The sequence below is a fragment of the Aulostomus chinensis genome, chromosome 4 (assembly GCF_037954235.1).
Source record: "Aulostomus chinensis isolate RoL2024-O1b breed Wild chromosome 4, RoL_Achi_v1.0, whole genome shotgun sequence".
Lineage (NCBI taxonomy): Eukaryota > Metazoa > Chordata > Actinopteri > Syngnathiformes > Aulostomidae > Aulostomus > Aulostomus chinensis.
The window spans coordinates 16,464,140-16,485,946 of record NC_141323.1 but is presented as its reverse complement, the minus strand read 5'-3'; the positions used below and the strand labels follow the sequence as shown (position 1 = coordinate 16,485,946).

Here is a 21,807-nt window from a genome sequence, read left to right as displayed (position 1 = left end):
TCGTGTAAAGTAAGGGGAAGTGATGGCAATCACACCCTTGATGAAACAATTATCCTTCCCCTCAGTCTGCTGCCACAGCTGACACTCTGAGGCCGAGATGGTAGCCTGCGCACCACTCTTCCCCTCTGTCCTCGCCCCTCATTTTGTCCTCTCCTCCACCTAGCATCAGTATAATTAGGGCTGCTGTCACTCGCTCTGACATGCACGTGTTAGTTCATATGTGTGTTTTAGAGAAAGACTGTGTGGATTTGCTTTTTGTCTGATGGTGGATAGAAGAGGGTAGCAATAGGTTGACTCCCAGAGCGATCGATTCTCAATCGCTGTGGAAGCGCTTTCCTCCTATTTTTTTGCCAATTCAACACATGATTAAAGCCGGCGGGGCAATTACCATTCATCTGGAAGGAGACAGGAAGAACAGGCCCTCAAAGAAATGTGAGAATCAATCCATTATGAGCAGCTCACCACCTCTTCTCCCCTGCTTTCTTTCTTTCTTTCTGTCCTTCTTTCATTTCTTTTCTTCCCAGCGCTATAGTTCATCTGTCCTCCTTCACTTTCTTCTTCTTCAACTCATTCCCTCTTTCTGTCTCGCCACATATTCCTCACATCTTTGCAGCTTCCCCCCTGTCTTTGTCTAATTGATATCTTTCTGCCCTCCTTTCCATCACTATCCTTCCTATTATCTATGTCTGTGCTCTCTCTGTCCCTGGTCACCATCATTACTCCGCTTCCTCCTGTTCAGACACTTTTTTCCCCCCCTTCTCCCCATCTGCCATTACACTTGTCACCGTAACAGCAGCACCTCCTCTTGCTTTCTTCTCTCAGCCTTTTATCCACCAAAAGAAACTATTGATCCTGTGATTTGACATCTCTGTAAAGGAACACTTTCATCTAACACATTTCAAACTTTCAAAGGGAAAGGTGAAAGGAGTGTTTCATTTACCATGTATGAATCAGACAAACACGCTGGTATTCCTGCACTAAAAATAATGTCACTTCTCATCTTCTGTGTGTTATGAAGTAGTGGTATTAAGATATGAAATTAGCGAATGAAGTCGTCAGCACTTGCAAGCGTGTGTGTGTGTGTGTCATTGAGCTTTTGCCTTTTTAGTCAGCAACCATCACATACTGACACATTTGTGTTGAGTGTACCATTTTTCCTCTTAGGATTGACAGGTGGTCAGTTGTGTTCATCCCAAAATAATTTATTGTAGAGTTTTTACTGGTCCTTTCTTTTTCTTTGTACGAGGCAATATTATTAAGAAAAAAGGTTGTTAGTGCTTATATTGTCAACATCGACAGGTATGTCTTATACAAATTAGCGGGCGATGAAACTCCAAAACTTGACACTGCACCAACACACTCAAACACACTCAATATAGAGGTGTGTAGAACAGTGTGTACCCAAAAAGGGTGCAATTGCTAGTTTCCAAGCACAATCGTGTCCCTTTCATTAAGTTCTAAATATCATGGATTGTAACTTTTTTGTATTCTGTGAGTGTATTAATATGTCCTCGACATCTATTGCATCTCTGTCCGTGCTTGCAGTAGGAACCCACCTCTGTGACCCTTCATGCCCCCCACATACACATTTTTCTTCATTTTTTCTTTTTTTTTTTTTCCCCAAGGAAATGGAGCCTCACCCTGTTTGAGGGTCTTAGGGCAGAGGATGTTGCATTGTGTAAGGATTGTAAAGCCCCTTGAGGAAAAATGTGATTTTGGGCTTAATAAATGAAATTTGATTTGATTTGAAAACACTTGGTAACCTTTCCATCTGTCCACAGGTCCCCTCCTGAAGACCAATGCTGTACCTTTGAGAGGGATTCTTCAAAAGTTCACCTGTAAGTACAGAACTGTTCTTGTCTCGTACCCTCATTTTTGTAAGGGCACGACTATGATGACTCACTGAGGCACTCATTCCAGTTTATTGTACTAGCAGCCAATAACAGGCCTTTGTTTGGAAATAATAACATGATGTGGAGTTTGTCTAATGTTTATCTATTTAGTGTAGAATTTGAAGCTCGGATGGTACAGACAAACCAAGAGGGCATCTTAACTCAGTGGCCAGTGAATCAGTGAAGAGAATTATTATCCAATGATGAGGATTGTCCCTGATGTAGGCGCCCATCTCTTGGCTCCTGGTCATTAGCATGTTCTGAGGCATTGTAGATCTTTCTAAAGTGCAACATCATAGCAATGCCCTGGCGGCGTCGTGTGATTGTAGCTTAGCAACACACAGGACTCATCATTGCCTCATCATCTCTAAGCTTTTTTTTTGGTTTGTTTTACAATATTTGTTCCAAATTCATAAAGTTTATTAATCAGCAGCATCGGTATAATGCTAAGAGAGAAAAGTATGATATAATATGAATATGAGGACATTTGAATTCTTTGTGCTGTTATCGTAGCTTATTTACAGCAAGACCCCAGGTTTCAGGTCATTAAACCCAGGGATAATAAGGGAAGGGATGTGAATTCATTAAGGTCCTGTGATTGTTGACAGCACTTGTGGGTTGAGAATAGAGGAAGATAAGGAAAGGTCTTAGTAATTGGAGTACTGCAGACACCAAGGCCTTACCTGTAGTTGCAGGAAATAGGATATAAAATTATCTACAGCTGACACACAAATGCTGCCTCCCATGCTTAGATACACTGATTCAAAAGTGTGTACTGTACACACACACCCTCAAATCAATTGAACTTGAGGAAATTATATGCTAGGAGAGGAACAGCTGCAAAAATCAGCTCGTTTATGATAATATAAAAAATCCAATTTGCTGCTGTTCCTCATGAGAGGTGATAAGCAGGCTGTGTGTGTGTGCGCGCGCTTGTGTGTGTGTCTGTGTGTGCGCGCGCGCGCATGTGTGTGTGTCTGTGTGTGTGCGTGCGCATGTGTGTGTGTCTGTGTGTGCGCGCGCATCACCACCTTTGATAGAGAGGTGACAGCTGGGCAAAATCCAAGGCTGAAGAACCTGGCTCTTTACTCCAAAATCACACAGCCGAGTCCTTGTTCATCAAAACTGAGAGGTGTAGACTCTCTTCCCCGACGCAGCAGGAAAGCGTGACTGATTGAAGTTGATTTCCCCTCGCAGAGCTTTGCATTGCACCAGAATGGCGAAACACGTAAAGATGTTTGAGTAGGCAGACGTGGACAGGCTGATAAATAGCAGCTCACCCTTTACTACTGCATGGGGTCTGCTGTATGAATTCTGGAGATTTGTAATTATGTTGTTCTGTGTGTGGAGACAAGTGGTCAACAGCGTGTGAGTGTTAGGAGAATCGTAAATTTGTATGTGTTTGCTGTATTTACCTTTACATTTTGGCTCATTCCCTGTCATGTATTGTGGTGTTTTATAAGAAAACTTGCCTTGCCATCACAGCCTGGCCTCACACATCACCGTGAATGGCATTTTGAGATAATTATCTCTGCTGGATGATATTGCACGAGCAGTCAGGGATGAGCAGCTTTACAACTTTCATCATCACCGGGACACCTTTCTCTAGCTAGATGAGTTAATTAAGCTTTAATTACGAAGGAAGCCAACCACCATAACCATAAATAATTCACCCTGGAGGTCGACCGATTCTGATGTTGCGCTATCGGCACTATTAGAGCGTTCTAAAAACTGTCTGTATTGGTGGAATAATGGCCAATAATAAGCAATGGTTGTGCAGCCTCATGCTAGCACGTGCATTAGCATTAATTATGAACATGATAAGGTTTTTGCTTATAATATTTCATCCTTAAGTGAAATTTACTGCCGCTCTTGACAGAATTGTTGGTTTTAATTATAAAGAAACATACTTTTAAACGGATGTAATGCAGCCATAAATAATTATATGATAATAACAATGATAATAACAATAAAAGTAATGTGATAATAAACTTAGTACCTTTAGTCAGCTAGCGGCCGTGAGCTCTCATAGGTGGTGTTATTTCACCAACTAAATAAACACCACCTGTAAAGTCAAAATGTCTTCAACTTTTGAGCTCAGTCATATTATAATATATAATAAGATATCTGCTGATATGTGTACCGTTTCTATTGAAACATCTACAATTTAATGGAGGTGTTTTTCATTTTTTTGGTGTATGTCTGTGTTACTTAATTTGATTCTCCCTTACACTTCTGTGTAGTTGGGCTTCAACATGATGAGAATGCTACTGTAATATGTCTTTTTTTTTTTTAAACCCTCAAGTCAATTCAGTTCCTTTTGACCAACATACAAAAGTTACACAAACAACCTGTATTCAGTGGAGTTTAAATGTGACGCATCAGAAAGCATATACACTGCATTTGCCTTTATAATTGTACCTAATTGAAGTATCTATGAAAAGCTTACTCAGTACTGCGTATTTGACACAGGCACAATAAGACAGGAAAAACAATGTTTGGACATAAGGCCATCCTTATCTCCAAGACAGCAATTAACAGTTTCTATTTTCTCATTTAATCTCTTTAAAATGCTAGTTTGCATTGCTTTTGTGCATAATGGCCACCCCAAATGGTTGCTTTCATACATCAAGAGAATTGCAAATAAGCACATACCACCATAAAACAGCAAATTGCCTTCGTGCCTCCAAGGCCAAGCGGCAATGAAACCGATTGATAATCAGCAAATAGTAGCATAGGAAATATGATCTGTGGAAATTAACATGGCTATTGTATCAACACATTTTCTTTTCATTGGAGTCCAGAGTACCCTCTATTCTAATGAATTGCTAAGAGTTGAGAGTGCTTTTAGATGGCAGACCTTGGTTGGTTGTTAATCATAGAAATGGCACAATACCAATTAAACCCTACAGTGACAGGCATTAAGGCTTTTAAATGGCTCCAGATTACCCCACTTAGAACCTTTAATTACTGTCTTTTGCCAGGAGAAGGTCCAAGTCAATGAATATATCAATGCGTGTAGAAATTCATTGACTTGGCTCCTTGTGTGTAATGGTATGGTAGACTTCTAAGAGAGGGTTATTTCTAGCATCATTTGAATGAAAGTATAACGTTGTGGGCACAGATGCATTTAGGAAAGTCAAGGGCAAGAATGATTCTTTTTTTTAATACAGAGTTTTGCAGTAAAGATCGGCATCCGCAGTTTCAGCTCAAGTGAATGTGAGCCATTAGTGTAGTGTGAAATAAATTTGTAAAAACCTTAGTGGGTTCATTCAACAATCTAATTGCGTGTTGGTGTATATCTCATTAGACCAGATGGAACGAAAGCAAACCGCCACCCAGAAACAATTAAATAATACGCGTGCAAAGTGAAATCACTTTTCAATTATGTAATCTTATTTCATCCAATAAAGTTGGATTGTTTTTCCCTCTTCGTTGTCTGTCAATGCCCCAAGCGGAAACCTTCCCTATAGAAACGATAAGTTATTAATTAAAGCAAAGAAAACGACCCTGACGAGGAAATCCAATTCATTATTTATTTAAGATCTTGCAAAGTTTTCAGATTGTGGTAAATTTCTCTTGAAGACATTACCAGCCATCATAAGTGGGAAAATGTCATTCAATATGTTGAGCTCCTATTAAATATATTTTCAAGAAATAGAAGGAAACACCATAAGAGTTAATTAAATATGCTGCTGAAATAAAATCGTGTTTGGTCGAGTGAGTTTGATAAATGAAATCTTTCATTTCATTCAACTTATTGTGAGGAGGAGCGGATGGATATTGCCTGGACGCATGGGCTGATTTTAACGAACAACTAGCAGTTTCTTTTATTACAGCAGCTACATTGCTATGTTGATATGTCTGAATGGGTAAAACGCAGTCACAGGAGGGACTCAACAAGGCATCAAAGATCTACCCAAATAAAACTATTACATGTCTGCCAGAAAACAACCAACAAAAAAACAAACAACTAAACAGTCCAAACAGACTGGTAGTGTGTTTTAAGCTGGAATTGGGAACTCAAATTTGTAATACTTATCAAAAACAATAAATCAGGAAGTGACATAACATGGTGAGATCTTGCAAATGACTTTTCAGACTGGGAAAAAGAGTAGGAACTTTTTTTTTCTCCTGCTTTCTTTTTTCCAAATGTTGATAAATATATACCCTGTGCTTGTTTGTTTACTTGCTTCTATTTATTTATTCGTACCCGATGGGTATCCTTTTAGGGGGTTTTGTGGGAGCAAGACGGGACAGGATTGTAAATGCCTTCTCATGTCAGTCACTATACATAAAAGAGGAAGATGTCTATTTTGTATCCCAACCTGCAGGTTCACGTCTTTAACAAAGAGGGAGTGAACAGGCAAAAGGAAAACAACATTCCCTCATCGTGCTGCAACATAGGTTTTTTTGTTTGTTTGTTTTTTTGCGCAACATCTGCCAGCGTTAGCTCGCTCGCTATCTGTGAGCTGTCGATGTTCCATGTTTTTGCACATGGAACTGTACCGTGCTGTACCCGCATCTAGCAATGCCCCAAGGGCCAAGATACTGATACCGAGTGTCAGTAGGCCCTTAAATAGTCAACTCACAAGCCTTTCCAAGGCCCACACCACACATTGCGTTTTCCATACAAATATTAAGATTCTCGTTTGTCATCCTATTGTGGAAAATGCCCTTAACTACATAAGCTACAAGACATACAAATGCATTGTTGCAAGGCAGTTTAAGAAGAAAGAGAATACAGATATACTCAACATCAGTAGCACTGGGAACAAAAGGATGCTAACCGTAATTTAATACTTAATTGGCCCAGAACAGGCTGAAGCCAAAGCCAGCTACAGCACACCAGTGACTACTGTTCAACAAGTTGCATGCAAACTATAATCCACCCCCCTCTGCACCAAGAGTTTTATGGTACACCCTGATTTCTGGCATGCAAAGCTTGTTTACAAGACAGCATCTCATGAGGTGAGTTTGTTTTTCATAGGCTGTCAAAGTTCCCCTTCTTTGCCTGCTGGAGCTAAACCATGTAATGCTATTAATCAGCTTTTGAATTCCTGTGCTGAAAATGAATTCAGAATTCTTCACATGATGTTTTTCTTTCTCCCTGAGCTCATCTTTAAGCGGCTATAGTAGAAGATTAATTTTCACTGTTATCAACAGAGCCATAGCCCCTGCGTGTTCATTTTGACCGATACACTGCTCCGCCTCAAATATGTGATTTGGTAAAGAATTTCAAGTGTCTGAGGAGCAATGGCATTGTTGCGCTACTTCGCATCCTGCTTCCTAATTGCCATCCTCAGCTCAATCAGCCGTGTGCTACACTGCTTGGCTTGCTGTTCTTAATTCTGTCACTAACAACAAATGTCTTCTCATTCTGTCTATCTTCTGATACATTGCTGTGTCGTATACGCACCCGCAAACATTGAACTCATGCATGCGCATAGGAAGACATACATACACACACAGATTACATAAACATTTACAGAAAAGACAGGCCATCTCTCTGATTGGAACAACTGTAATAAAGTGTAAAAACCTGCACCTGAAGCAGCTGCAATCAAATTCTCAGGACCACCAACACAATTGAGGCAAAGCTCTGATGAACAGACGGAAAGTCAGACAGCTGACAGCTTGGTCTGCGACAGACTTCAGGCTCCCCAGTTTTATAATATAGGATTAGTCACGATGGAAATTGCCATGAATGTTAAGTAGCTGTCTGCGGTGGATGAAGTATTCATATCCTTTTGAAAAGAGCAGCAAAAACCCAACGTACAAATACTCTGTTACAGGTAGAAGCCATGCATGGAGAATGGTAGTTTTACTGAAGCAAACTGAGTAGTTTTCTGTTCAAGATAACACATTTTCTCATCTTATAATAGTTTTTTTTTTAAATGTAAAATCATAAGTCAGTTACTTTGCCTGTTGGGGCACTTTCACAGCTATGATCTGAAATTGGTTTGTTTCAGTTCAAATTTAAAAAGAGGAAAAGGTGAGGAGCATGTATGAAGAACAGGGCCATAAGCGTGCTCACAGAAGTCTTTCCAATCAAACCTTTAGTGCAGGACAATGTAAAAATTCTTTAGCAAACATCAGATTTCGCCAGCAGTCCAAGTCAATCTCTTGTGTGTAACAACCCAAAATCCTCAGTGTTTTGGCTAACTTCTTGTAATTAGGTCAGATCAGGGCGAAATTGTGCTTTATTGCACTTAAACTGCACTTGGGTTTGCTTGGAAACGTCTCAGACTGGTTGTTTTGGTGCACATCAGCGTACGATTACTGCTTTTACGAGCCCTCAAAAGAGCTACATCAGTATATGAATCACACAAAGGTTCAATTAAAGCAGCCTAAATGGTGGCTGGTGAAAGTACCCTTGAAGACATATCTAATTGCTGGAAATGTGGTATTGAAATGGTGTGCCATAGAAAGACAAGAATATTTTGACATATATATTTTGATAGCTCAAAAGGTAGGAAACAAACACAAAAACGACCACAATGAAATGGAACGATTGCTGTCATACTAAACATACACTAATTGAGTAAATGCATATTTATAAGTAAACTCTGGAGCAGTGAGCTGAAACAACACAGTAATATGGGCAAAAAAGCCATTAAAACACACAAAAACACATAAATGCACACACACACACACACACACACAGATGAAAACCATGATTGAATGTACACTGGCCTGTAATTACAGACTCTGAAAATATGTCTGCTGCCCTCTGTTCCTCAGTCTCCCTCCATCTGTCCCCAAAGCCCCTGACCTGCTGGCTTCCGTGTAATGCTCACTGAAATGGGTCACTCCGTCTTATTGACACCGCCTAGACATTATGGTATGTCACTTTTGAGGATCCCTGTTCTAACAGTAATGGCTGCCGTTGTGGATCACAGTCCCCTTTAATGACCTCGGTTACGGGTTGAGGAGAGTGTCAGCCTGTGTCCATCTGTCTGTCAGGAAAAACTGCAGAGGTCATGGCCTATTCTGGGAGTCCCACTGACAATAACAGTCCCGCCAGTTATGAATGCATTCATTCATTCATACTTGAAGAAATACAGACACACCGAACAAAATTGGTACTGGGCCCCATGTTCCTCAAAGTGACATGGGCGTTGACCCCACCCCTCCTTACTTTTCCCTGCAGCCAAACATATGGGGGGGGGGGGGGGGGGGGCTGGATTGTGGCCCCTGGAATCAGTGATTCATTGGGTAACAGATGGAGAGAACACATGGAGATGGTGGTCTGCTTTCCATCCCTACATCCTCAAAAAAATATGAAAAACAGAAAACCATATTTCATGAAGGTTAGTTAAAGAACGCATATATGAATTAAATGTCCTGTGTCCTTTTTTTAAACAACTAATTGTTTTGCTTCAAAACATACAGATGAAAATACAAGGATCTCCACACATCCATAAGAGATTTGTCCTTATAGTCTGAATTTATTGATATGAATTGAAAATAAATAGTACAATTCACTGTAATGTAGCATACAATAGAGCTACATTATGAGTGAGCCCACCCTTTAAATAGAACCCTTCCTCTTCTATTTGTAGAAGGATAAAAAGCACTAGGAAGCATGTGTGCAGAACAGCCAATATTGTAAATAAAAAAAAATACAGTGGTATTATATTTCACTGAAACTGAGTGGCCTGCAGGCCCAAGGGGTTTGAATTAGGATTGTTCTTTGGTACCTTGCATCAGGGTTACCCCTTAAAGGTAGCATCTCCGAAAATGCCTGTATAGGTCCAGTGGGAGCAGAATTTAGATGAGGCTGGAGAGGGAGCATAATCTCCTCAATTTCATTGTTTTCCAATTTCAACATTATTTCCATGAAACGCATGCATCTGGAGGCCCTGCTCAGAGATTGAATGTGGCGAATGTAATTCTGTCTGCTTTCCCCTGGGCATTGCACAGGTGTTAGTGACTTTGCCTGACTTCAGCCTGCATGCTGAAGGCCGTGATGGGATCTCTGCCACCCATGTACCTCATAATCGCTGTGGAGCAACACTGTCCCCAAGCGCAGAATCTCGACCTGGGGACAGGAAGGCGTTGTCTATGTGTGTCTGTTTCTCTTCTGTATTTGCATGTCTGGCTGTCTGCCTGAGTTTGTCTAATTCTCTCTGCCTGGCTGTATGATTGGCTTCTGTCTATCTCTTTGCATTTCCTCACTGTCCTCTCTAAGTTTATCACCATGGCAACAAAAAGCTTCATCTTCTCACCCGATTACTGTATCTCTCTTCCTCAGTCATCTTGGACTCTTTGCACATCCGTCTGTCCATAGAGTTAAATAAGATTGGATGGAAGCAAGGAAAAATAAAAGAAGCTGAGTCACAAGTGACTTAAATAAATGAAAAAGTTTCCACATTGTGAATGTGCAGATGACGCCACTGACAGGTCACCTAAATTCCATCAGATGGTTGGGAAATGGTTGAAGATTAAAAAAACAACTTTCTCAAACTTTACTAGCCAAAAATAAAGATTTGCCTTTCCAAGCCGTGACACTTTGTCATTGCCTGATGCTGGCTGTGAGGCTTATATCCATGGATCGTATACTAATTGTGTGCTCCATAAAATGCTAGTAATTCTAATGCTGTCGCAAGAACACATCTGAGTCTCAATAGTCAGGGTAGGGAGTTGGTTAGTTAGTGGCAACAAAAAACTACACCATGCAAAGAAAAAAGACATGAGAAAAAAAAACCACGATGTAAAGAAAAGAGACACATATTTGAATTTAAGAAAAAATGAACCCCAAGTCTATAATTGATCCAGGACCATTAATATCAACTGACAGGGAAATTAAATTTTGCTTTCATAAAACTGTTAGTAATGTTGCCATGTGACTGTACTTTTCAATATGTTAAATTTGCATAGTCTGCCATTGAGAGTCAGGTTTGATATGAGGTTAATCATGCCTACGCTCACATAGTGACATTCATGCTGTGGACTCACTGTCCCGGTGAGGCTGCTAAACCGAGCCAAGCTAGCGCTGCTAATGCACCTCACCAGTCCTTCTTAATGGCAGCTTTTGCAAAAAGTGTAAAATATAAGTCAGTATGGCAGCACGGATGGGTCGTGTGCACAACAGTCCTGATGATGAGGATCCGTGATGATCATGTGATTGAAGTACTTCATTTACTCGCTAATCTTTAACTGTTGCCTGTATACACATTTATCTTTGCCAACTTCTCCATCTCCCCCAAGCTTAATTTCCACAGATTTCGTTCCCAAAATGCCAGCAGTATTCCTTCCTTTCCTCTTGTTAAGGATAACAGGAGATCATTTTCTTCAAAGGGTGGAAGTACACGGTGTTATCTGTTGCCTAACTCTGAAATTTTGTCTACTTGAATGAAATGTTGTATTGTTGAGGTGAATGTGAAATAGCAAGGTCAGGTAGAGCATTAAGGTGGAGGATAGTGGAGAGGCTCACCAGGCAATTATAACAAGATTAGGAGGATATTTGAGATGTGAGAGATATTGTACTTGGATGTTCATGCACATAGGCAGGCCAATTTCACTGTCTCCCACTCAGTCTCCCACACACACACACTCACACACACACACACACACACACACACACACACATAAACACAAATACAAAGCCCTTTAATTTACTTTGGCATATAGAAAGACAGAGCTGGCTGGTTGTCTTCCTAGACGTGCTGAGTCACAGGAGCCACCCAGCCAGTCGCAAATACAGACGTTCCGACAGTTGTGACAGGTGAGGAAATGTCTCAACTCCCGGTCTATGTGGCGTGGTTATGAAAAGGCTGCTCTACTATCTGGCTAAAGACCATTGGACTGGGTATAATTTAAGCATGGATGGCGTGACCAGCAGGAAACAATACCATTGCTTGTGTGTGTTTCAAGCCCAGCAAGGTCAATTCGGGTCTGAAGTCTTGTAGTGCATATCTTTAAGCCATTAGAATGTGTCCAAGTAATGTCCCAAATGTTCATAGGGAAGCTTAAGATAATTGCAAGATTTTAGGCAATGAAAAGAATGGACACTCTGTGTAATCTATTATAGATTAACTAAAACAAGTAAAACACAACAACATGATTTTAAAAATAAATAAAATATAAGTGGACCAAGAACTTATTAAGCTCAATTGGGGGCTAATGGAAAGTGGCAATATGTAAACATATAGATAAGACATTAAATAAAAGAAAAGCTCTTAGGGCAAATGGAACAAAGTAGTGCAAATTGTTACAAATTATAATAGCAATGCACAAATCTGACTTTCCTCTCATTTTTTTTTAGTTTTTGTATTTTACTCCAGATCTCATATGAGAGCTCTAAATTGGTTGCAAATCAAGAATAACTGATTACCGGTAGTTACAAATCATCATCAAAACATTGATGTGTTATATTTGAGATCCTGGATTAATGTACCAGTAGCAGAGTTAGTGGCCTGCAGTGACTGAATAAATGCAGATGATGGCAAAAACAGTGAATTTTCTAATGATATTGATGCAGAATCCATTTTGTCATGTCGACTGATCGTGTGTGGCTAATACTGGATCCACTTAGTAAGATCAATATTTGAGCAGCCCCGATACCATCGATAATTAAACTGCTGATAAACCAAATTAGGGCTCCTGTTATGTGTTTGTCAAGGCCTGCTATGCAAGCTATATTAATCTTTGATTTATATTCACACAGCAAGAATTAAGAGAAAATTCTTCTGATTTGTACAGCAGTCGTACCCTGCATCAAGAAAAGAAAAGAAATAGTCCCCAGATCCAAGAGCCACAGTTTGACCTTTTCACCTCGAGGCCATTTGTCAGTGTGTTTTCACTTCTATAGCCTGTCGCTGGAGAATAGTGTTCTGACATGGCCAACATTTGCCTGTAGAAATGGCTACATTAGCTCATATATGCAACATCGCCACCCATTAGTCAATTTAAGGGTTAATGACATGTCACAGTAGAGCGTTCATTCTAGGTTGGCACACACTTCTCCCAGCTGACCAACCTTTAATCTAACCCACTTAAATATGCATGAACCCTTCCAGTGGGGGTTTAATGGCCCTTAGTTTGCTCCCCACCCCTTCCCATCTAAACCTACACCCCTGCCCCCCTATTTGACAAATGAGAAAGTGCACCTTGAAGTACCAAGACAACACTCTGCTCAAGGTTCTGTGAAATAGATCCATTTCGGGAGATTCTTGTCAAAAGCACATCTCTCTCCACTGCATATTCATGAGTGTAGCGTGAAGCAGATCCTGCTATGCCTTAATACCATGCACTCTGCTTCTGTTGACATTATAGCCACGTTAATGAAAAACGTGCCCTACATCATTCTACACTGATGCCAGGTTTCTGTAAAACATGGCTAAACCTGCTAAGGAAATTGATGATTGACTCTTTTTTTCACGTTGGTTTGCTTTCCTTTTTTTTTGTAACCTGGTGCCAAACAAGCATTACTGAGCTGCTGATTGCTGTGTAGATTTGTTAACTTGATAAGCAACATCCCATCTCCATTGATACTTGCAGATTGGGTTTTTGTTGCCGTACGTGTGAGACTGTTCAGTTGCTAAATGTTTAAAGTGTATTTTAGGGATGCTCTGACTTTTGCTGCTGACTAACAGCAACTAATTAGAATGCATTTCTTACTTATCCTGCATAATGTAGACAAGCACTGTCCTGCAGTGGACTCAAACCCACAAACACAGCAGACGTGCCAGCATGGAGGGTTAAACTCATGGGTGCTAGTATCTATTGTCAGCAATCAAGGTGTTTGGGAGTATGCATCAGCTATTGTTGTCATCATTTGATCAGCAACAGAATGCCAGTTTTACACTTTGCCACTGATTACAAAAGCCAGATGTTATTTGTTTTTGAGTGGTGTGTAAAATAGGCTTTACCTGGTATTCCCTGATGTGTGTAACATATTAAATGAGGATTGATTCTAGATTTGTAATCTGCTGCTATTGCTGTATTATTTAACTCTTGTTTTCACATCATCACTATCGCTTCCCATAAAAACTATAAAGGTCAAGGCCGTTATAGTGCTAACTCAACTGTGCACCTACAGTACACCCATAGTATACTGTACCTAACGGTTTAAGTACACAATGTCCTTAATGACCTGTGAGCAGACTGCTCTCCAGAGGCATTTCTCCAATTATATCCAGATCAATCATAAACATATGGATATACTGGAAATGACAGATGCACAGCCACTCGGTTATTGTAAACACGCCAATAGTATCAATAACGGGGAGGCTAAACAGCAGAGGTCATTTACATTTACTCTAAACATGTCAATAATGTTTATTCAAGAGACTGAACACAGCAGTATAGAGTCCGGCATCCCCTCTTTGTATCCATTTCAATGCGTAGATGGAATCAATGTGTGTGTGAGCTTATGTAATTTGAGGTTGAAATGAGTGGTTTGCCCTTGCTTTTTCAATTTTCACACTGACCTCATGCAGATCCCCTCTAGAATTATAATGGCAAAGTGGAATGGTAACTGTGCTATAGTGGAGAGGACAAGTCTCGCTGCACTTGGGGAAACAAGGTCATCTACTAACCTTCTGTCTCCAGCCACAAAACAAATACTCAAAAGGGTAAGACGGCCATTATCATCTCCCCAAAGGGGGTATCAGTTTAATTCCCAGTGGGTGCACATGCAAACACACAAGCAACCCACAGACGGGTGAGTTAGAGCTCCTGACACACACATACACACAGTCACACACTCCTGTCATTCCTTCTGACCTCACCTCAATTAGCAAGAGACATCTTTGTTTGCGCTAGCTGCGTCTAATTAGCACGGTTCACCACAAAGCAAGTACTCAGTTAAATTCATTTATCAAAGGGGCCCGGGACAATGCTTCATGTCAGACTATTAGGACTGCAGGCTCTCTCATCATCATCCTCATCATCATCATCATTATCTCTATCTCATTTCATGAAGCCATTTGACAGTTCTGAGAGAGGTAGGTGGGTAGATTGGGGGCCGGACTCATGGCGTAATGGACCAAAGGTAACAGAATGTAAAACAGAAGGGCTGCTAGGGAGGATGCATGTGGATATTGAGTGAAACAGACAAATCATATTAGCAGGAAATAATAATAATGAGAGAAATGAGCGGCAAGTGGCAGATGGAAGAGGTCTGATGGAGTCTGGGTAAGAACTAAAAGGAAAGTGGGGAAAACCCATGAGAGTATTTATATTGAAGCCAGTTTGAAGGAGGCACAAACAGATATGTATATAGACAGAGTTGACAGCTTGAATCACTCCCTCTCACACTTTTCCCCCCTCCTGAGAATGCAGCTTAATGGGTCTTGGTACACACACTCTGCCTATAGAGGCCACTGTAGCCTTCAACATGCATCAAATATTCAAAACGTCCTTTTATTCTCGATACACACACCCTCACGCATACATGCAGACACTTGTGCACACGCTCACAACCTCGAAGGCATAAATGTCAAGTGTTGGCATATCCCCCCCCCCTTTTTTTTTGTAAATATGAATTGTTTATCTAAATTGCCAGAGGAAATTGTGTATCAAAGGGTTTCACATGGTGTGCAAATGGATATGTGTATGGTGTTGCGGTGTGGATGGCGTCGAGGGGATTAAGTGAGACGACCATCAGACCATCAATCAGCCCCAAGTAGCCCGGCAATAACAAGTAGAAGGTCCCTGACATTTTTGACGGACTTGATTGATGTGTTTTTGAAGTGCAGAAAGAGATGGTGTCAAACTTCCTTTCTGGCACAGAGTGGATAGATCACACATCACACCTTGGTGCTCAGCTGGTATCGCAGATATACTCTTAAGCCCTGCGTGGATGGACTTAAGTAGCCAGGCGAGGTTAAGGAGGGGACATGCAATGAGTGATTAGCACAGCACCTGAAACTGTTTTTAAAGTCAGTTATTATAGACATGTGCAAAGACTTTTTCTTAAATCTGGGAGGTCTACTTTTCGGAATGTCTTTTTCAAGCCCCTTTAATGTTAATCTTCTGCTTTCCATTGTTTGTTGTAAGTGTGTTGTGTCAAAAATGGAAGGCATTCTCTGAGTAATGTGTTGCCCTCTGCTGTAGCACAGCTAAAGTCTTTTTAGCCTCTATGTATGTGCACTATGAGTTATAAAGTTATTCTTCCGTTACTTGCATGTCAACTCGCAACATTTGTAAATCAGTAAGTTTTGGATGCAAGTGCAGGAGGCAGAAAGAAGGAACACAAGTGAACTAATCTGTGAAAAGTGGAAGGTGGAATGATTTTCACACCTTCACAGTCAGGTCACCTTGTCTTACTACAGTAGATTTAAAAACTGGCCTTTTCGTATTCCGACTACCTTTTCAGCAATGTTTCATTCACTCTCATATTCACGCGCGTACTCATACAATCATAGTGGAGGATGCTGTGCAAAGTGTCATCCAGCTCATCAGGAGTAATTTGGGGTTGCACGTCTTGATCAAGCACACTTCCAACGTGATCTCTGGGGAGCTGAGGGGATCAAACCAGTAACCTTCAGATTACTAGTAGCTTATCAACCTACCTCCTGGGCTATGCTGCCCCCAAATGCATGAAGAAATGTTAAGATTATTTTAAACTTTGCACTGGCACGTAAAAAAAAAATGCAAAAGTACCATCTGCAGTTCAGATTAGCAGACAAAATTTGGCCATATGTAAAACATATCCAATGCATCCTTTTAATCATGCCAGTGCACATGACTGTCAGTGACTTGTTCTGTTTCTTTAGCCCTGCCATGACATGGGCCACGACACCAACCATTAATGCTATCTGAATCCTGTAAGCACTTGAATGTGTATCTCCTATACCGATAGAATGCTTTCAGTGGTGCAAAAGCACTGCAGCAAAAATGTTAGCTAAAATGTATTTGTTGGTGAAAAGTAGTCAGACAGCTGGTAGCCTTCCTATGATTAAAGAGCTGAGTGGTAATTTCCTTTTTAAATCTTAAAAAATGTAAAAACTACATATACAATACTGAAGTCTTAATAAATATTTGTGGCAAATTTGAGTAAAAACCCTCCAGGTGAGTTATCCGATAATGTCAAGCCATGTGACCTAGACCACCAAAATATGTTCTGAGTTCTTCGTCAAATCCCAGTGGATGTTTGTGACAAATTTGAAGAAATTCAGTCATGGCGTTCCTGAGACTTTGCGTCAACATCACATTAACAAACATGTAACAGATAGGATGATGGTGGTGGTGATGATGATGATGTATGTCCAGAGACATTTACCTTGCATAATGCAAGGGTTACTGATGAGGTTGGGCCATGTATGTGTAACTAGGGGTTGTGTTCACCACAATATTTGGGATTGATTAGTTTAGATGTACATTGTAATAGTGTGTATACAGATTTGTTGTAGACATGTAGGGTTTCGTATGCAATCATGTAACTGTGTGTATGCCAAATAACTACACTAGTCCAGGCTAGCTCTACATATGTAGGGCGGGTCATTCTAATAGCTTTTTTAAAAGCTTTCAAGCCATTCAAACAAGCCGAAGAAAATGTGTGGCTATCTGTACTAGCTGCAGGCTAGCGTTAAGATCAAACACTATAGAGACGACCCAAACACCTACAAAAAAGAGACTCATTTGTTTGATTGAATGTCTTGACTAGACCATCACGTTGTTAGATCAGTGAGTGGCTTGTTCTTATCAATAAACCCCTTGGAAAAAATAAAGCAAACAGCAACTATAACATAGCGGTTGCAGAGTGAGTTGTACAGTTTGAACAGTTTGTTCGAAGGTTCATTTACCTTGAGCTACTAGTCTTTACAAACTGTTAAAACCATACTAGCATACTAGAGAGTTCCTTTTCCTGTCCTGCTGCGTACATGCCATGAAGTCCCGAGAATGAAAAGAGTCATGTTCTTTATTCTCTCCTGCTTTTTTCCTTTGGCTGCTCTATTTCACACCATTCTTTCTCTAAGTGTAAAGGATGGCAAGGCAAGGTGACATTTGAAAAGTGCATTTCCATCTCCGCTCTGTCAATCTGTTATTTCCCCTTACAGACAGCCCCCTCCGTCAGCACACTGCCACGGCGTTCACGCACAAACTTTGCAAACAAATACACACACACACACACACACACACACACACACACACACCTACCTCCTCCCTGTTGACAATGACATGCCTGTTTAGCGGAGGTGTGTGTGTGTGTTTGTGTGTGTAAGGTAGACTTGCCTACAACCTCTGAACCCCTAAATGACACCCTGGCTGGCTGTGGTGTGACCCATGGGCCCATTAAGAGTCAAACCTAACACCAGGTCTGTCACATACACTCTTGTGACAAGCTGTTGGATATAAAACTGTCACCTCACAATGACAGGTTGTCACCACCTGTGACAAGATGATCAATTACCAGATTAAGTTCCAAAACCTCATCCTCCTGCACGCTCGCTCCTCTTTAAACTGATTGAAACAGAGCTGCAATCATTATATTTCCTCTTATACAAACAGCAGGTCTGTTTATCTCCCTTGCGACAAAGTTTGGAAGTTAATTGCTTGGCTCATTAGCTGGGTGTGTGTTTCTGTCTCGGAGCAGTGGGGGATTTGACATTATCTTGTTATGGTGAGACATTTTACAGTGAGAGTGGTGATTTCCAAACCTGTGGCATAAAATGGCCCGAGTGCTTTGGAAAGCCTTGTGTGATCTGTTCATTTCCCTCATTCAATTTTAATGGCCTTTGAAGAGCGCTTGTTTTCCATCACAACCTCCATTTTGGCAGCCACGTAAACAGATGGATGCTGACAGAGCGCGAGCATCTCACAACAAGTGTCTCACTCCGCCATATCTCTTCCTTGACAGAATACAGCAAGCACTTCACCAAGTTGTTTCTTTTTTTCCTTTTTTTTCTCCTCAGAGTAGCCAGAAAAGTAAACGCTAGACATTATAGGGATTTATGTAGTACAGCAATGGAAGAATGAAATTGACAGCTTTTCTACAGTGTTCACAAACAATGAGGCTCTGTTATGAGTTTGTTGCTGCTTCAGACAGTTTTTATAGCTGCAGCTGCCTTTTATGAAATGTTTAACTTCAAGAGAAACAACCTCTGTTCACTGTCTGTCTCTCCTGCTTTGTCCGCGTTTTTGTTTCTTCGTTAAATGTAGGCTTTGTCACATCAAAATACCCCCAAAATTTGCCGTCATTTGCTGGCACAGACATCTTGACAAAATGTAGCCTTTCGTTGTCTTGTCAAGCACCAAGTGTAACAATCACTGTTGCTGCCCAGGTATTGATAGACTGCTGCTACGGTGATTTTTTTTTTTTTCCAAAGGCACAAATAAACAACCGATTCATTAATCACTTTCTGCTGATGGCTGTTGATCAGCTGGAGAGACAGTGTTCAAGGACATGTTGAAGGTCGCTGTGAGCAGATCTGTGATTGCTGTGTAAATCGATTATGGCAGCACCTCCCTCCTAGGATGCTGTCAGGGAGCCAGGTAGCTTCAAGCTGGGCTTCAGAGCCAAGGGCCGCATTCAGGACAGCACATGGACAGAGAACTTCACATTTATCAAAGGCAAACAGATGAATGTACTATAATTTGGTTTACCCACATCATCTTCAGGGCTGGGATTCAATTCAATATCAATTCATTAAGGAAATATTGTAGTTTCAGTACCAATTTCACTCAGATATGAAAGATATTTTTCACAAGTGCTGCAAATTGTATAAAGATTGAACTCTGTAATAGAGAGAAGATTAGAGATTGGATATAAAGCATGTCTTTCAGGGTCATATCTTCAAAAGTGAATTTTTAAATCCCTTTTATATCATTAACTTTGATATACACATGCACTAAAAGGTAAGTCACACGTGCGCACATGTGTACAAACACACACATCCAACTGTCACGTATGTCCTTGGATATGAATCGCTACAGCCGCTTATCAGTTCCTGTTCCTAACGGTTCCTTATTCTGAGGTAGAAAAGGTAGAAAATAGAAATCAAATATATATTTAACAACAGACACTTTATTGCAAACTAAACTACCGGTTATATTAAATGTTAAAATAATTGTTTTGATAAGTTGGAAGTGCAACCTGTTTTGCAACTTATTAATTTTCCACATGTGGCATTTTCCACAGCCACTGTTCTCTCTCGAGAAATAAAGCCACACTTCTGACCACTTTTCCCGTTCCATCTCTCGTTGCGAGTAGGCTACCTGCTGCTAGCTCCTGCGAGCTCTGTTTGGTTGACAGAATGTGCGTGCAGCGTCGCGTGACGTAGACACGGAACAGACAGGTCCTGCTGGCAGATATCTAAACTCTGTAAATAATAATAATAAATGAGCATATGTAGGGACCAATATGCAGAACCGAAATTATTATTTATTTATGGGTATCCGGTACTCATTAAATTTGATCGGTTCCCATCTTTTATGGCTTTGCTTTATGTCCAGCACTTCCTACGTTTTATATTCAAAATGCTTCCCGATATCTGCTTTCTATCCTGTCAGTGCATTCAGTTGAGGGAGAGGATACAGGAAAAGATCTATCGAAGGATGGCATGAAACAATTTTCCTACTGAAGATTTATCGTAATTAAAAGTATTGAGTTTGTTTTCAAACCCAGGCCTAGTTAGAGTAACGCATCTAGTCTAGTAAAGCAGTAGTCTTGAAATGACAATTTAAATGTCCCGACTCTTTCTGTCTGACTTGCAAAGAGGCTGTATTTTATGAAGCAGCTTTCTAATGCAGCAGCACACAAATACTTGACAATGTTGACTCGGTCAGACGCACTGATAGCAGAGGCTGCTACGCTAGGAGCCATCTAACTCATCAGGAGCAGTTAGAAGACACAAGCAAGTCAGGAAGGAAAACAACAATCAAACTAGTGACCCTTCACTCACTAGACAGCCACTCTACCTCCAAATTTCAGAATATATTTCTCCATAAATAATTTCTCATCTGCATTCAACTAAATTTTTAATGTTTACCTTCCAGCCAAGGAGTTTACTCTGAACTTCCATTAATTTGAATAACAACCTCTTAAATATTGTTGTAAACATTTTCTTTTTGGGATATAAAACATGGACCATTGCAGTGGGATGTGCTCTTTTTTTAATGTATCATTAGACTGTGTAATTAATTGTACCATAGCGAATTGACACTTGCTCTTAGTTCTGTGGTGCATTTTAGCTTATTTTGCACACTTACAAATGCTATTATCTGCAACCAAGCATAATGAGCCCATTTTGCAGTAGCTGCCCATGCAGCACTCAACAGAACAGATAATCTTAGAAGCTACTCAGCACACGACAGAAGGAGATGTTTCAGGGAACTAAAGCAAAAGGATAGAGAACATTATTTTCCGGAGGTCCAGAAACATTACTGCTAATGATTTCAGATATTGTCATACATCTGATGGGTGAGCAGGTTACTGTTTGGTCACACATTAAAAACCCAATAAGGCTAAAATTACAGTACTTCAAGACTGTGCATTATTCTGCTTGTTTTGATGCTTTTTGGCCTAGTAGTGGCCAAAAATGGGAAGTAAAATAATCACTCATACCGAAATTATGTTTAATATTCACTCTCTGTCAACAAAAATAATGTTTTATTAAGATATTTGTAATAGTTTTATTTGCAAGCGTGAAGAAAACAGGAAAATCCAAAGGGCTCCTCTTTGTCTTGGCCAGCTGGAGTGGCATGTCTGTCTCATTTGATTGGCAGCTGTCAGTGTCTGGATTCTGATCTTATTATGGGATCACACCAGCTGCGAGGAAAGTCTGGACCGGTAAAGATGTTGTCAAGGTGGGAGGAGGAAGGCCTCCTTACTTTTAACCCTTCCTTGTGCTTGTCTTTCCTCTTGTACTTCCTGTTTCCACCTGTTGACGTCTGTGAGCCTGCAGCAGACAGTTATGTGCTGTTCCGTCCACAAAAAACAGGGAAGAATAACAAAAAAGGGAGC

At 40.5% G+C, this 21,807-nt stretch overlaps 1 long non-coding RNA gene across 2 annotated transcripts in view; it reads left to right on the top strand.

The window, feature by feature from the left end:
* The window catches only part of LOC147262846 (uncharacterized), an 85,859-nt gene that overhangs the window by 47,258 nt on the left and 16,794 nt on the right, over positions 1-21,807 (top strand). For both annotated transcript variants that reach the window (XR_015112493.1, XR_015112492.1), the window contains exon 4: positions 1,782-1,838. This is a non-coding gene — a long non-coding RNA (uncharacterized LOC147262846). The remainder of the gene's footprint in view (positions 1-1,781; positions 1,839-21,807) is intronic.